The sequence below is a fragment of the Sciurus carolinensis genome, chromosome 14 (genome assembly GCF_902686445.1).
Source record: "Sciurus carolinensis chromosome 14, mSciCar1.2, whole genome shotgun sequence".
NCBI lineage: Eukaryota > Metazoa > Chordata > Mammalia > Rodentia > Sciuridae > Sciurus > Sciurus carolinensis.
In genome coordinates this window covers 87,347,000-87,363,840 of record NC_062226.1, presented here as the reverse complement: position 1 = coordinate 87,363,840, position 16,841 = coordinate 87,347,000, and the positions used below count along the sequence as shown (strand labels likewise).

The following is a 16,841-nucleotide window of genomic DNA, read 5'->3' as shown; positions in this document are numbered from 1 at the left end:
TCCCATGTTCTTGGATAGGCAGAATTAATATTGTCAAAATGGCCATACTACCAAAAGTGCTATACAGATTCAATGCAATTCCAATTAAAATCCCAATGACGTACCTTACAGAAATAGAGCAAGCAATCATGAAATTCATCTGGAAGAATAAGAAACCCAGAATAGCTAAAGCAATCCTTAGCAGAAAGAGTGAAGCAGGGGGTATTGCAATACCAGATCTTCAACTCTACTACAAAGCAATAGTAACAAAAACGGCATGGTATTGGCACCAAAATAGACAGGTAGATCAATGGTTCAGAATAGAGGACACGGACACAAATCCAAATAAATACAATTTTCTCATACTAGACAAAGGTGCCAAAAATATGCAATGGAGAAAAGATAGCCTCTTCAACAAATGGTGCTGGGAAAACTGGAAATCCATATGCAACAGAATGAAACTAAACCCCTATCTCTCACCCTGCACAAAAATCAACTCACAATGGATCAATGACCTTGGATTCAGACCAGAGACCCTGCATCTTATAGAAGAAAAAATAGGTCCAAATCTTCAACATGTTGACTTAGGATCAGACTTCCTTAACAGGACTCCCATAGCACAAGAAATAAAAGCAAGAATCAATAAATGGGAGAGATTCAATCTAAATAGGTTTCTCTCAGCAAAGGAAACTATCAGCAATGTGAAGAGAGAACCTACAGAGTGGGAGAAAATCTGCCACTCATACTTCAGATAGAGCACTAATTTATAGAATATATAAAGAACTCAAAAACTCTCCACCAAGAATACAAATAACCCAATCAACAAATGGGCTAAGGATGTGAACAGATACTTCACAGAAAAAGATCTAGAAGCAATCAACAGATATATGAAAAAGTGTTCAACATCTTTAGTAATAAGAGAAATGCAAGTCAAAACTACTCTAAGATTCCATCTCACCCCAATTAGAATGGTGATTATCAAGAATACAAGCAACAATAGGTGTTGGGAAGGATGTGGGGACAAAGGTACACTCATACATTGCTGGTAGGGCTGCAAATTAGTGCAGCCACTCTGGAAAGCACTGTGGAGATTCCTTAGAAAACTTGGTATGGAACCACCATTTGACCCAGCTATCCCACTCCTTGGCCTATACCCCATGGACTTAAAATCATCATACTACAGAGATACAGCCACAACAATGTTCATAGCTGCTCAATTCACAATATTCAACTTGGAACCAACTTAGATGTCCTTCAGTTGATGAATGGATAAAGAAACTGGTATCTATATACAATGGAATGTTACTCAGCCATAAAGAATAATAAAATTATGGCATTTGCAGGCAAATGGATGCAGTAGGAGAATATCATGCTCAGTGAGATAAGCCAATCTCAAAAAACCAAAGGACGAATGATCTCGCTGATAAGTGGATGATGACACATAATGGTGGGTGGGAGGGGGGCAAGAAATGAGGAAGGAAGTACTGTATAGAAGGATAAGAGGGGTGGGATGGGTGGGGGAGGAAACATAACAGAATGAATCAAAAACTATTACCCTAGGTAAATATATGATTATACAAATGGTATGCCTCTACTTCATGTACAAACAGAGAAACAAGATGTATCCCATTTGTTTACAATAAAAATGAATTAAAAAAAGAAAAAAAAAAGAATTCAAAAACTTAACACCAAAAATACAAATAACCCAATCAGTTAATGAGCCAAGGAACTGAGCAGACACTTCACAGACGATGATATACAATTGTTCAACAAATATATGAAAAAATATTCAACAACTCTAGTAACTAGAGAAATGCAAATCAAAACTACCCTATGATTTCATCTCACTCCAATTAGAATAGCTATTATCAAGAACACAAGCAACAATTGGTGTTGGCAAGGATGTGGGGAAAAAGTACACTCATACATTGATGGTGGGATTACAAATTGGTACAACCACTCTGGAGAACAGTATGGAGATTCCTCAGAAAACTTGGAATGAATTACAATTTGACCCAGCTATCCCACTCCTTGGCCTATACCCAAAGGACTTAAAATCAGCATACTATAGTGACGCAACTGCATCAATGTTTACAGCAGCTCAATAAAAAATAGCTGAACTATGGAACTAACCTAGATGCCCTTCAACAGATGAATGGATAAAGAAAATGTGATATATATACACAGCAGAATATTACTGAACCTTAAAGAATAATAATATTATGGCATTTGCACATAAATGGACAGAGTTGGACAATATCATGCTGAGATAAGACAATCCCAAAACACCAAAGTCCAAATGTTTTCTGTGAAAGTGGATGCTGATACATAATGGGGGGCCAGGAGGTGGTGTAAAGGAAGAATGGAGGAATTTTGGCTTGTGTAGAGGGAAGTGAGGGGAGGGGAGGGAGCTGGGGGAAGGAAAGATGGTGGAATGAGACAAACATCATCACCCTATGTACATGTATGATTACATGGATGGTTTTACTCTACATCATGTACAACCAGAGAAATGAAAAGTTGTACTCCATTTGTGTACAATGAAAAAAATATCTATATAATATATATAATGTATAATGTATATATATCTTTCCTATTGAATCTGTGTAAAGTACATACATATATGTAACCAGAGATTTTATCCATATATATATGGCATAGATATTACTGTCAAATTTTACCCAAGTTTACAGTGAAAATCAGGAGCAAGGAGCAGAGAGGAAAGAAACTAAAAACTTCCTATTTGGCCAGAAAAGTACATGTAAAATTGGGACCAAGGAAATTGTAATTGCAGAAGAGAGTCCCATCACTAAAGAGAAGTTGGAGACAAATAGGAAAAATGACTTGAGGACTTCTCAAGAATTAGCAAGACCACACACATGACAGGCTCAGGGGTGTAAATCATGGGGCACTCTGCTTGCACAGGGGTGCCCAGGAAGTTGTTTCCCCAGGATTTGTTTCATCATACTTAGCTGCTCGGGCACTCTGAGATCCCTGAGGTCCTGTTCCCAGGGGCCCAGCCTCTCCTGGAGCTGGTGGCAGAACTTGGCATTGTTCATGTGGTGTCGATTCTACAAGAGAGCAGGCTGCTGGAGGTAGGGGGTCACAGAGGCGTCCATCAAGATTTAAAAGGAAGGCCCAGCAGAATGTAACTCTAAGTCCAAAATAAACTTTTCTTCCTTTAAGTTGTTCTTATCAGATATTTTGGTCACAGCAATGAAAATAAGATTAACAATCATATTGATCAATATCAGTAGTCCTGAGGAATTAAAGCTCCCTGGGAGCAGCCCTGGAATTATGACACTCCCATGTTTGTTATAAATATCCCCATTCCTCCTTCTTCAGTGCTGGCTCCACACTGGCCCCCAGTTTCCACACTCTTTATGTTTCCCTTCCCTATGTCGACTCCCTTCTTGCTACAAATAAATTCTGTGCTCACCTCACAGATAAACTACTTTCACTCAAGTGTTTAGCTCAGGATCAACTTCTGGAGAGACACATAGTAAAACATCTATTCTCAGAGCACTGAAATGTTGATATTAATTGTAAGATATAGACTAAATCATCCAAGTTCCTTTGTCTAACACTTGAAGCAGTTCTTTGTCTTCATAAAGTCCTGAGTTGCATGAGTGCAAACCGGTCTATACTTTGTAATGATAACCATCAGCATTTTATTTAAGTTTAATTTGAATGTAAACATATAAGCAAAAAAATAATTCTGTAGAGCAAGAAGATCAAAATGAGGATATCTTTTCCTTAATGAATTAGTGAGAAGTCTGGAGTCTAAGAGATTCATTTTTGCTTCAGCCTTGAGCAATTCTGGATTCTTCTTCTCATTTAGTCCTGGTCAGCTCTCCACAAGAGTTTCCCTCCTATTCTTGCCTTGCAGCATAGACTCTAGGGTTGGTGTCCTGCTTGTTTCAGGATCTTCAGCAATCTACACAGTGCTTTTTGTGGCAGCTCTTAGTGTTTTCAATTGCAGTTGCCCATGGCTCACCTGATGGACAAGATATTGATTGAAATACATGATAATATTAATTGATGCTGTTGGTGAATGCCCTGTGCTATGTACTTCAAAATACTCTGCAAGGTTCTTACTGCAGGTTCATCTACCACTCCCCATTTCTTCCAAAGCCATCTCTGGGAAGGTGAGATTTTTGATGAGTAAAATGAAGAACAATTGAACCATTGTTCAAAAAACAATCAAGTGACATAATGAAAGGTCAGGGTCAAATCCAGCCTCTAGACAAAGGGATCAGTTTATGAATCAACACTGTCATTCAGACCATAATTGCAATAAGTGCAACAAAGTAGGTAATGTGAAGAATTATCAGAGCAAAAGATCAAGTGTGTCTTTTCATAAAATAATGTGTTTGATTTAGAATGATAAATTAATCATTCATCACAAATGATGATGATGATGTAATTAACATTTTGAATATATATTTTGTGCCAAGAACCATACTATGTATTTCCATTTTCCTTATTTTATCTCGAATCTCCCTCCTGCCATACCAACCCTGAAAAGAGGTTATTTCCTTCTTCCTCTATTTCCCTCTCCTCCTTCTCTCTCTCTCTCTCTCTCTCTCTCTCTCTCTCTCTCTCTCACACACACACACACACTCTGTTACTCTTACTCCCTTCCTCTTTCTCTCTTTTCATTTTCCCTCTTCTCTTTGCTCTTCCCTCCTACCTCCCTCCATCCATCCATCCTCCTTTGTTTCTTTACTTCTTCTTGTCCTCCTACTTCCCTTCCTTCTTTCCTTTTCCCTCTCTTTCTATAGCTAAAACTGACAAGTCCGCTTATTTGATCAAGGTCATGCTACATCATAACAGAGCTGGGATTTGAGCCCAGATTTGTTTGGCTCCTAAATTTATACTCTGTGTTACAGTCCTTGGAAGATACCAGACTTTGTAGATTCTTTGCAAAAATGTACATATGTCTCTGGAAAATGCTTTTTAGACAGACATCTAAGCATAGGCTTCTCTAAAAATAGGAAGTTAGAAATCCTTTAATGGCAAAATATGAAACCACAAATACAGGAATTTCTGCATTTGGACTTCTGGGTCATTCAAAGCAATGGTTATTAAGAACTTACTGAGATAACTGACCTTTAAAAACTAAACATGTTATCTTCTTTTACAGACTACTTATAAATTCACTTGCTTAAATATTTATTGAACAGATACTATGTGTGAAAACTATTATAGTGATTAATTGTGGACTTGCATCTGGAAAACTCTTAGTTTAACCTCTAAGATAGTCTTTGAAAAATAAATAGTGCCAGGCATGGTGGTGCACGTCTTAACACCAGTGTCTCAGGAGGCTGAGGCAAGAGGATCACAAGTTCAAAGCCAGTTTCAGCAACTTAGCAAGGCCATAAGCAACTTAGTGAGACCCTGTCTCAAAATGTTTAAAAAAAGGCTGGGGATGTGGCTCAGTGGTTAATCTCCTCTGGGATCAATCCCTGGTACCCCCAAATTTCTTCTTTTTCTTTTCTTTTCTTTCTTTCTTTCTTTCTTTTTTTTTTTTTAATTTTGTACCTGGGATTGAACCTAGGGGCTCTTAATCACTGTGCCACATCCACCACCTTTTTTTAACCTAAGTGCTATTTATTGGAGAAAGCAGAGAAGAGTATAGGCCCCTGTGTATGGGATAGAATAAAACAAGAAGTTTCTCTCGCCTCACTTGACCATCTTTTAATTGTTATCGCATCTAGAAGAAGAGGTCAGCCTGTAAGTAGGCAACTATTTTCTCCAAGGCCTCAAAGTGGTACTTATAAGCCTTCAGATTTGGGAACTCTTCCAGAGTATGCTTAAACATACAGTTCTCGTCTAAGACATCATAGGTGAGAAAATTCACAAAGGTAAACTTTCCCCTGAAAACCATGAGTACTTCTCCAGGAACAAGGAAAATAGTTTCAGTTGTCCAGTTAGCTGTTCCTAGTACTGAGGCTTCATTTTTTCATGATCAAGTTTGTAGCAGAAGTGAATTAGTTGCATGCCGGAATCCATTATTTTGTTCTCCATAATGTCTACTCAAATCTTTTCTTCTTCACTTTCACCTCACATGTTGTGCTTGTGAATGATGTAGCCCCAGATGTTATTACTCTGGGTGATCTTGTTCTTCTATGAGGTAGGGAAGATTAGGAAAGTCCAGGTTTAGCTTGAACTTTGCACCCAGCCATTGACTTTGATCATAGGAGCTTCTCTGCAAATGTACCGTTTCTCCTCATAACATCCTATCAGTGAGCTCCAGGAGCAGGCAGGTTGCATGCTCCAGCCTACGAATATCCCAATAATCCAGAACCATAGACGACTTGGATGACATAGTGAGGCAACTTGCCAGCTTTTGAAGACAGGTATCCCCAACCCTTTTTAAAAATTTTATTTAGAGACAGGGTCTTTCTGAGTTGCTTAAGGTCACACCAAGTTGCTGAGGCTGGCTTTGAACTCGCAATTCTCCTGCCTCAGCCTCCCAAGTGACTGGGATTACAGGCAAGTGCCACTGCATCTGGCTAAGAGTAGTGAATGATTTCTGAAATAAATATAGTTTGAAAGAGTCACAACCATAGGAGAAGCACTTGGGAATTTTATCCCTTACCTTATGCAGATGTAGAGAGTGGTTTGACTAGTTGCCCCAATTCCATGTTGAACAAATATGGAAGTCTTAACATTTTCAGTTCTTGCTTTCATTTTCTTAGTTGATCCACCATCTATGGGGTACAAAGGAAGCTATGTAGCTCAGAGAGACCCAGTAACTACTTTATCATTTATATTTTAAAATTTATTTCAATCCACTGAAATTCTGTCTGTTAATTTAGCACAGAAAAGACTTAAGAGGAGCTCCTAGGACCTGTTCGTGACAGAATAAGGAAGACCAGCTTTCAAAATCTCACTCTTTTAGAGAGCCTACAGAATGGGAGAAAATCTTTACCACATGCACTTCAGATAGAACATTAATCTCCAGGAAATCTATATCTATCTATATCTATATCTATATCTATAAAACTCAAAAAACTTAACCTTCTTTTTTATGAGAATTTTAAAAATTTCTTTTAAATAGTTACACATGACAGTAGAATGCACTTTCTCCAAGCTGGCATTTGAATTAGTTTATTTTTTAACATTGAATGGGGCTATCCAGAAAATGCTTTTGGTTTTAAAAAAGACCAAAATATTTATCCAGACCAAATGTGTACCAATTCATTAAAACTATATTATCCACTATTCAATTAATTAAAATTAATTAAAAATTTTTTAAAATACTAAGCATTTCTATTTGGGCTCAATTAGACATGGTAAAGAATTAAGAATGTTTTCCATCCTGAAGAACTCATAGACTGGTAAAAGAGGCAGCATAATGAGTCATCATGGGTTTGTGTTTTGGTTTGGATCTTAAATGTCCCCCTATAAAGGCCTTGTGTTGAAGGTGTGGTCTCCAGTTTGTGGTGGAACCATTAGGAGGTGAAGCCTAGTGAAAGTTAGTTAAGTCTTTAGACTTGAAGGAAATATTGGGGCACCATTTCCTTCCTCTCTCTTGGTGTGCTTCCCAGCCACCATGAGGTGAGAAGTTTTGTTCAATCATGAACTCTTAACATAATGTAATGTGCTGCCACAGGCCCAAAGACAGAAGAGTGAAGCCTCAGAAGCCATAAGCTGAAATAAACCTTCCCTCCTTATAAGTTTATTTTCTCAGGTACTTTGTCACAGTGATGGAAAACTAACATAGTTTGTCTTTTTCTACTAATCCAAAACTTATAATGGAGATGTTATGTTATAATTTTATTAAAAATGTGCAAGAATTAGACTTTGAGGGATTAGCCTGATCTTTACCAAGAGAAGAAATTTCATCAATAACCTAAGAAAACAGAGGAGGAAGACCTCTCAGTCACAGTGAAGGTGAGGAGAACTATCAATTATCATTACTTTCAGCATTCACAAGTAAAATAACTAATATGACTTGTTTTTTTACTTTGCCTTGATAATCTACCTAATAGTTAGGTTTGTGTCAATTTACAAAGGCACTATAAATTATTGACTACTGTGCACATTTAGAGATACTAAAGAAGACAAAATAAAAATTTCCACTATTGCATAATGCATGATGCTAATTCTCATTTGAGTAATTTGAGATTTTCAGGAGGCTAACATGGGAATTCATGAGACTGTGTGTCTGGGTATGGAGAGTTTAGAGATCAAAGACACTGACTAAACTGAAAGATGAGCTACACAATATCCTTGTGTGGTAAAGAAGCCACAATTTCTCCTAGTAGTGTATGGAGGACAGAGAAAGGAACCATTCTGCAGTTGTGGCATGGGATCTGGCAGCTGAGGGAGCCAATTCAAAGCAAACCTGAGTTTGACTTGAAATACAGGCCAGATAAACCCACACTGCATGGCCTAGAGTGTACCTAAGTGAACAGGAGAAAATCAAATGTGGAGAGAGGTTTACACAGGGTACAACTGGTCATGGAAACCCACCTAGATCCCACCCAAACCCCAATTTTGCTTGCAAGAGTGGTTGGGAGGGACACATCTGGCTGGGAATTCAAAAGGATGGGAGTGGGATAGATTGAGTTTGAAGACTGAATCTGAGACCAGGTAAACCTGGGGTCCAAAGGTGACCTAGTGGACTAAGCTTTGGCTCCTCCACCACATGAGAACCCAGGAGAGATCACTGGGGTGCAGTTTTCCAGTGTGGACTAGCAATTTCTGGGCTCTGGAGATGCACTGATTTAAAATATCCAGACCAATTGGCATTAAGCAAAAACCTGGAGTCCACTTAAGCCTAAACCCTGCCCCCAGGAGTTCCACCTGTGGGGTTACCTCTATCACTCCAGCAATCCACCTGGAGGGTGGAACACCATGCTTCAGATGATTCTATCTAACACTGCTAAGAAAAGAATCTGAGAACCTTTTGAATGCCAATGGAAACAATTCTATAACTTTTCATCATGATTTTCCTTTCTTTTTCATCTTTTCTCTCTTTAACTGTGACATTAATGGTTCATGGACATTTATAGATATTCATATTTTTTTCTCATTTCTAGAATTTGTGAAGCCAGTTATTTTTCACAGATCAGTTTTTTGATGACTAGGATATTTAATTAGTATATTTCAGTTTGTTTTGTATTTATTTTTATTTTTAATTTGTTAAAATTTTTACTTTATATATATTTTTCTCTAACTTGTTTCTCTTGATTCACTTTCTCACATTTCTTCTGCTAGTTGCTAATATCTATTGTTCTTTCTTTTACTCTTCTTTTAATATTTTACTTCTATCTTCTCTCCCTCCCCTCATAATTGTCACATCCCGTATCACTTCTGTTCTCTCCCTGTTCACCATTCAAAATTGTAAACACTTTTGCAAACTTATCATTTTTATTATAGGTAATGACTGATCATATACTTTCTGTTTATTGTGACAATTAACATTGTAAACATCTTAGCAGTAACTATTTGGTTTAATGGTGAATATTTTTTGTATTGTTTGTTGTTATTATTTGTTCCCCCTTAAATGGTGAGGCACTAGAAAACTTCAGAGATCTATAAGTCCAGAGGGTAGAAACTCTACTACTTCAGCTCCATACTTTTAGATGGATAGACACATAAAAAACATAAAAAGCAAAGGAACAAATCACATTAAAACACTCTAAAAACAAACAAACACATTAAAACACTCTAAAAACAGAAGCCATTGACACCACAGTGGAAGAAATGTTCAAGAAGGAATTTAGAAGCAATATGTATAATCAGAAAAATGAGAGATTACACTCTATTTATGCATGATCTATCAAAATGTATAAATGCATTCTACTGTCATGTACAAATAATTAGAACAAATTTTTAAAAAGAATATACATAGATAAAATGATCTATGAGGTAAAGGATGATAGAAGGAGTGAAATTTGAGAGAAAATACAAGAAGTGAAAAATCACTTCACTAAAAAGATAAAGATTCTGAAAAAGAAATAAAGCAGAGATTCTTGAAATGAATGAATCAATAAACCAAATTAAAAATTCAATTGAAATATCACTAACAGACTAGATCACTTGGAAGACAAAATTTCAGGCAATAAAGACAAAATATATAATCTTGAAAATAAAGTTGACCATGGAGAAAAGATATTAGAACTTCCAAGAAATGTGGGATAATGTGAAAAAGATTTAAGATTTATTGGGATAGATGAAATCTTGGAAATACAAACAAAAGGAATGCAGAATCTTTTCAAAGAAATCATATCAGAAAATTTCCCAAATCCAAAGAAGGAAACAGAAAATCAAATACATGAGGTTTATAGAACCACAAATAGACAAAAGTATCACAGACCTACACCAAGTCATATTATTATGAAAATTGCTAACATAGAGAATGATAGAATTTTAAAGCCTGCAAGAGAAAGTGATGGATAAATTTAGAGGGAAACCAACCCTCATCTCAGTTGATTTCTCAACCCAGACCCTCAAAGCTAGGAGACCTTAAAGTAATATGAAATGAAATAAATTGGATGCAGCCCAAAAAAAGAAAATGGATGCAGCCCAAAAAAACTATACCCAGCAAAATAAACTTCAGAATTGATGATGAAATAAAAACCTTTCATGATAAATGAAAGTTGAAAGAATTTACAACCAGAATTCCTGCTCTATAAAATATACTCAATAAGATATTTCATGAAGAAAAAGTGAAAACCAGAAAAGGGAGGAAATACACTAGAATAATAGTACATCAAAACCAGAAATAAGCCAAAATGACTGGGAATACAAATCATATCTCAATGAATGTTAATGGCCTAAACTCATTAATCAATAGACTGGCAGACTGGATTTAAAAAAAAAAAAAAAGACCCAACAGTATGCTGCCTTCAAGAGACTCATCTCATAGGAAAAGACATCCACAGATCAAAGGTGAAAGGATGGGAAAAAACATACCACTCACATGGACCTAGTAAAGAAGCCGGGATTTCCAACCTCATATCAGATAATACTTTGAGCTAAAGTTAGGCAGAAGGGATAAAGAATGACATTTCATACTGCTTAAGAGAATCATACATCAACAAACCATAACAATTGTAAATATTTATGCCCTAAACAATGGAGAATCTATGTACATCAAACAAACTCTTCTCAATTTCAGGAATCAAATAGACCACAACACAATGATACTGGGTGACATTAACACACCTCTCACCACTGGACACATCTTCCAAACAAAAATTGAACAAGGAAACTATAGAACTCAATAATATAGTCAATAATTTAGACTTAACAGACATTTATAAAATATTCCAACCATCAACAAGCAAATACACTTTTTTCTCAGCAGCACATGGATCCCTAACTAAAATAGACCATATGTTATGCCACAAAGCAATTCCTAGCAAATGCAAAAAAGTAGAGATAATACTCTGCATTCTATCATTTCATAATGGAATAAAATTAGAAATCCATGATAAAAACAACAGAAGCTACTCCAACACCTGGAGATTAAACAGTACTCTACTCAATGACGTATGGATAGCAGAAGACTTTAGGGAAGAGATTTAAAAAAATATGTAGAGGTAAATGAGAATACCAACACAATATTTCAAAATCTCTGGGACACTATGAAAGCAGTACTAAGAGGAAAGTTCATTGCATTGAGCTCATTCATTAAAATAATAAAAAGTCAAAGATAAATGACCTAATATTATATCTCAACATCCTAGACAAAGAAGAACAAACCAACACCCAAAGTAGTAGAAGACAGGAAATAATTAAAATCAGAGCTGAAATCAGTGAAATTGAAACAAGAGAAAAAAATTCAAAAATTGACAAAAGTTTGGTTCTTTGAAAAAATAAACAAAATTGATAAGCCCTTAGCCACACTAATGAAGAGGAGAGAGAAAATTCAAATTTTTGAATTTGTAATGAAAAAGGAAACATCACAATGGACACTACTAAAATGCAAATGATAATCAGAAGCTATTTTGAAAATCTGTACTCCAAAAATAGAAAATCTTGTAGACATTGACAGATTCCTAGAGGCATATGACTTACCCAAACGGAATCAGGAGGACATACACAATTTAAATAGATCAATTTCAAGTAATGAAAGAGAAGACGCCATCAAAAACCTACCAACCAAGAAAAACCCAGGACCAGATGGACACTCAGCTGAGTTCTACAACACCTTCAAAGAAAAATTAACACCAATTATCCTCAAAGTATTCCAAGAAATAGAAGAGGAGGGAATCCTTCCAAACTCATTCTATTAAGATCACTCCAATACCCAAACCAGTCAAAGACACATCAAGGAAAGAAAACTTCAGACCAATATATCTGATGAACATAGATTCAAAAATTCTCAATAAAATTCTGGCAAATTGAATACAAAAACATATTTAAAAGATAGTGCACCACAATCAATGGGGTTGGTACAACATACAGAAATGAATAAATGTAATTCATCACATCAATAGGCATAAAAACAAGAATCATATTATTATCTTGATAGATGCAGAAAAAGCATTTGGCAAAATACAACATCCCTTTATGTTCAAAACACTAGAAAAACTAGGAATAGTAGAAACGTACCTCAACATTGTAAAGACTATCTATGCTAAACCCAAGGCCAACATCATTCTAAATGGAGAAAAATTGAAAGCATTCCCTCTAAAAACTGGAACAAGACAGGGATGCCCTTTTTCACCACTTCTATTCAACATAGTCCTGGAAACTCTAGCCAGAGCAATTAGACAGGAGAAAGAAATTAAAAAGATACCAATGGGAAAAGAAAAACTCAAACTATTCCTATTTGCTGAAGACATGATTTTATATTTAGAAGACCCAAAAAACTAAGCCATAAAACTTCTAGGACTCATACATGAATTCAGCAAAGTAGCACGATATAAAATTAATACCATAAATCAATTGTGTTACTATACATCAGTGTTGACTCGACTGAAAGAGAAGTTAGGAAGATTACCCCATTCAAAATTGTCTCGAAAAAAAATTGAAATACTTGGGAATCAATCTAACAAAAGAGGTAAAAGACCTCTACAATGAAAACTACAGAACATTAAAAAAGAAATTGAAGTAAAACTTAGAAGATAGAAAGATCTCCCATGCTCTTGTATAGGCAGAATTAATTTGTCAAAATGACCACACTACCAAAAGCATTATACAGATTCAATGCAATTACTATTAAAATTCCAATAACAATTCTTCATATAATTAGAAAAAGTGATCATGAAATTCATTTGGAAAATAAGAGACCTGGAATAGCCAAAGCAATTCTCAGAAAAGTGTAGCAGGAGGCATCACAATACCAGACCTTAAACTATACTACAGAGTTGCAGTAACAAAAATGTCATGGTTTTGGCACCAAAACAGACACGTAGACTAATAGTACAGAATAGAAGACACAGAGCCAAACTCACATAAATACAATTATCTCATACTGGACAAAGGCATCAAAACATTCACAGGAATAAGATAGTCTCTTCAAGAAATGGTGCCAGGAATATTGGAAATCCATATATAACTCTCAACATGCACGAAACTCAATTCAAAGTGAATCAAAGACTTAGGCACCAGACCAGCAACCCTACACCTAACAGAAGAAAAAGTAGGCCCAGATCTTCACCATGTCATCTTAGGATCTGACTTCCTTAACAAGACTTCTAATGTGCAAGAAGTAAAATCAAGAATTAATAAATGGGATGGATTAAAATTAAAAAGCTTCTTCTCAGCAAAGGAAAAATAAATAATGTAAAGAGAGAGCCTACAGAACGGGAGAAAATCTTTACCACATGTACCTCAGATAGAGCATTAATCTGCAGGATAGACAAAGAACTCAAAAAACTCAACATAATAATAATAATAATAATAATAATCCTATCAATAAAGCTAAGAAACTGAGCAGATACTTCACAGAAGAAATACAATTGATCAACAATATATGAAAAATTTTTCAAAATCTCTAGCAATTAGAGAAATGCAAGTCAAAACTACCCTAAGATTTCATTTCATTCCAGTCAGAACGGCAATTATTAAGAATACAAGCAACAATAAATGTTAGCAAGGATGTGGGGTAAAAGGTACACTCATAAATTGCTGGTGGGACTATAAATTGATGCAACCAATCTGAAAAGCAGTGTGGAGATTCCTCAGAACACTTGGAATGGAACCACCATTTGACCCACCTATCCCACTCCTTGGTTTATACCCAAAGGACTTAAATTCAGCATACTATAGTCACATCAATATTTATAGCAGCTTAATTCACAATAGCTAAACTATGGAACCAACCTAGATGTCCTTCAACAGATGATGGGATAAAGTAGATGTGGCATATATGCACATTGGAATACTACTCAGCCTTAAGGAAGAATAAAATTATGACATTTGTAGGTAAATGGATGGAGCTGGAGAATATCATGCTGAGTGAAATAAACCAATCCCAAAAAACCAAAGGCTGAATATTTTCTCTGATATGCAGATGCTAATTCACAATAAGGGGGTGGGGCTAGGGAAAAATAGAGGTACTTTGCATTAGGCAGCTGGGAGTAAGTGGAGGGGAGGGGGAATGGGGGTAGGAAGAATAGTAGAATGAATCAAACATTATCAACCTATGTACATATATGATTTCATGACCAATGTAATTCTACATTATGTACAACCAGAAGAATGAGAAGCGATACTCCATTTATGTATGATGTGTTAAAATGCATTCTGTCATGTTTAACTAATTAGAATGAATTTTAAAAAAAGAAAAAAAATTATATGAGGGAACCTTGATTGAACACCCAAAGACCCAGGGAAAACTGGCTACTTTTAGCTTTAGGTTTGATAAACAATGGAAAGTCATGTAGAAATGCAATTGGGCACAAAGGATGTGACCTAATGTTAGTAGACTAAGTGAGGAAACCAGTAATGCCTATCTGTTCAGAATCATCTTGGCCTCTCTGTGCAATATTTTTTTCCTTCCAGGTATAGGGCAGGAACCATCTGGAATGATGGTCTTAAGGCCTACTCTAAGATCGGGGAATTTCTTTCTGGCCAACTGTTACAAAAAAGTGTGGAGGAACATTAGAGGATTACTTTTAGGTTTTGTGGCTTGTGCTTTTACGGTGAAGGGTTCTAGATTCGGACCCACTGTGGGATAGAGGAATTCTAGTTTCTATAACTCACTTCGGGGGAAAATGAGGGGTGAGAGACAGACCATGGTTCTGAGGATGCATCTTGGACCTTCTAATGTCCTTTTCTTCAAAGTACTCTACAACCAAGGTGACATACTTTGGCTATCATTTTCTGAATCCCCAAAACAGAAAGAGAATTAAAAATAATAAAAGTTAGCTGGAGAAAATTGTTCTTCCTTAAAGAATTAGTGGCCAAAATTTTATCATCCCATGTTAACTTTGAATCCTAGGCCAGAGTTCCTTCAACTCTTCTTATTGGGATCCTCTTGATTGGAAACAGACAAATGTGAATGGTAAGAACATAAGCTTAAGGGACTATAAATTCTATAAAATGGTCCAATTGTGCTGATTTCCACATGCTTTCTTTTAGAAAGCAATTTACCTGTAGCACTTCTGGCTTAAATTCACAGGTTATGTTACAGTCCTCAGGTAGAAAATTACCTATAATTTTCAGGAGAAATGCAAGCCTGAAATCCTGTTAAGAAAAACAAGTTATCCTGAAGTAGGGAATTTTGTTTCCCTTAAACAGACCAGATCTCAGAGCTTAGGGAGATAAGGATAATTCCCACTAACCAGAAAATCTGTAAGAACAGGTTCCAATTAGAATCAGTCAGCATGAACCAAAGTGACCTAGACTTGTTACACACAGTGGCCCTTGAAAGTCTGAAGTCAACCACAAGTCCTGCTGTCAGTCAAAAGTCAAGAGATAGACCTTGGTGAGATTCTCTGGAAACTTCCCTAGGACCCCCATTAAAGGTAGAGGACAGGATGGGTGTACATTGTTCTCCTCTCTGAAAGACACTGTCTTTCCCTTGAGAGTGTCCCCTTTTCCCACTTCTTATTCGTAGTACAGGCATGCTTGCTACTCTGAGAGACATGTCTGAAATCTTTTTGGCATGATCACAAGAACCAAGGTGAAAAGGGGGCCTCCATGTCACCGCACAAAGATACCTGGTAACATTGCATCATTGAAAAAGTATATGATCCTAATTTAGGTAATACTAGATGTCAGTAACCCTCCAGCAAGACAAGTACTTAAATTTTAGAATTTTCTTTTTAAAGTCCAACACCCAGTCTCCTGTTTACTTAAAGTTCCATTCATGGCAACAGGAAAACTGCCCACCCACCTCCTCATCATTCCCAAGTACCCAAACCCAATCTAGCCCTTGCTGACCCCTTTCACTAGCTTTTACCAAAAATCCATTATTTTCTCATTTTATAGTGACTGCCTTTCCAATGTAAATCAAGTAAGTCAGGATAGAGGCTATTCATTAATCCCCACTAACCAACCCGTTTCCTTTGATCTGCATAACAAGACCCAGAAACAGTCATCATTCTCCTTAGTTACAAAAAGGTGGAAGAGGATTCTAACTCTTACGGCAATTGAGACTGATTTCTTCATCATTTGCACAGAAATTCCTGAATCTATAATTTGTTAAACTCCTGTCTTTTTATGCTTTAACAACAAACTAAAATTTTCTACCTATGTGACCTTGAGCAAGTCACATAATTTAAATGTAAGTTTCCTTAATCTTATTTGCAAATACAGGGTCTCCTAAAAAGAATTGGGATGCCTTGAAAGTCATGTTCTGAATGTTCTCTGAGAAGGTGTTTTCACAGAATTACATAAAATTGCCATGCTAAAAATTTTATTCAGACTAAATAGTTAAAGGATCTTCT

The 16,841-nt window shown here is 36.2% G+C and overlaps 1 long non-coding RNA gene and 1 pseudogene across 3 annotated transcripts in view; one reads left to right on the top strand and one right to left on the bottom strand.

Annotated features, from left to right (window-relative positions):
• LOC124964603 (uncharacterized) overlaps positions 1-16,841 on the top strand; it is a 95,114-nt gene that overhangs the window by 11,607 nt on the left and 66,666 nt on the right. The window lies entirely within an intron of this gene.
• On the bottom strand, positions 5,696-6,310 carry LOC124964602 (glutathione S-transferase Mu 3-like; annotated as a pseudogene).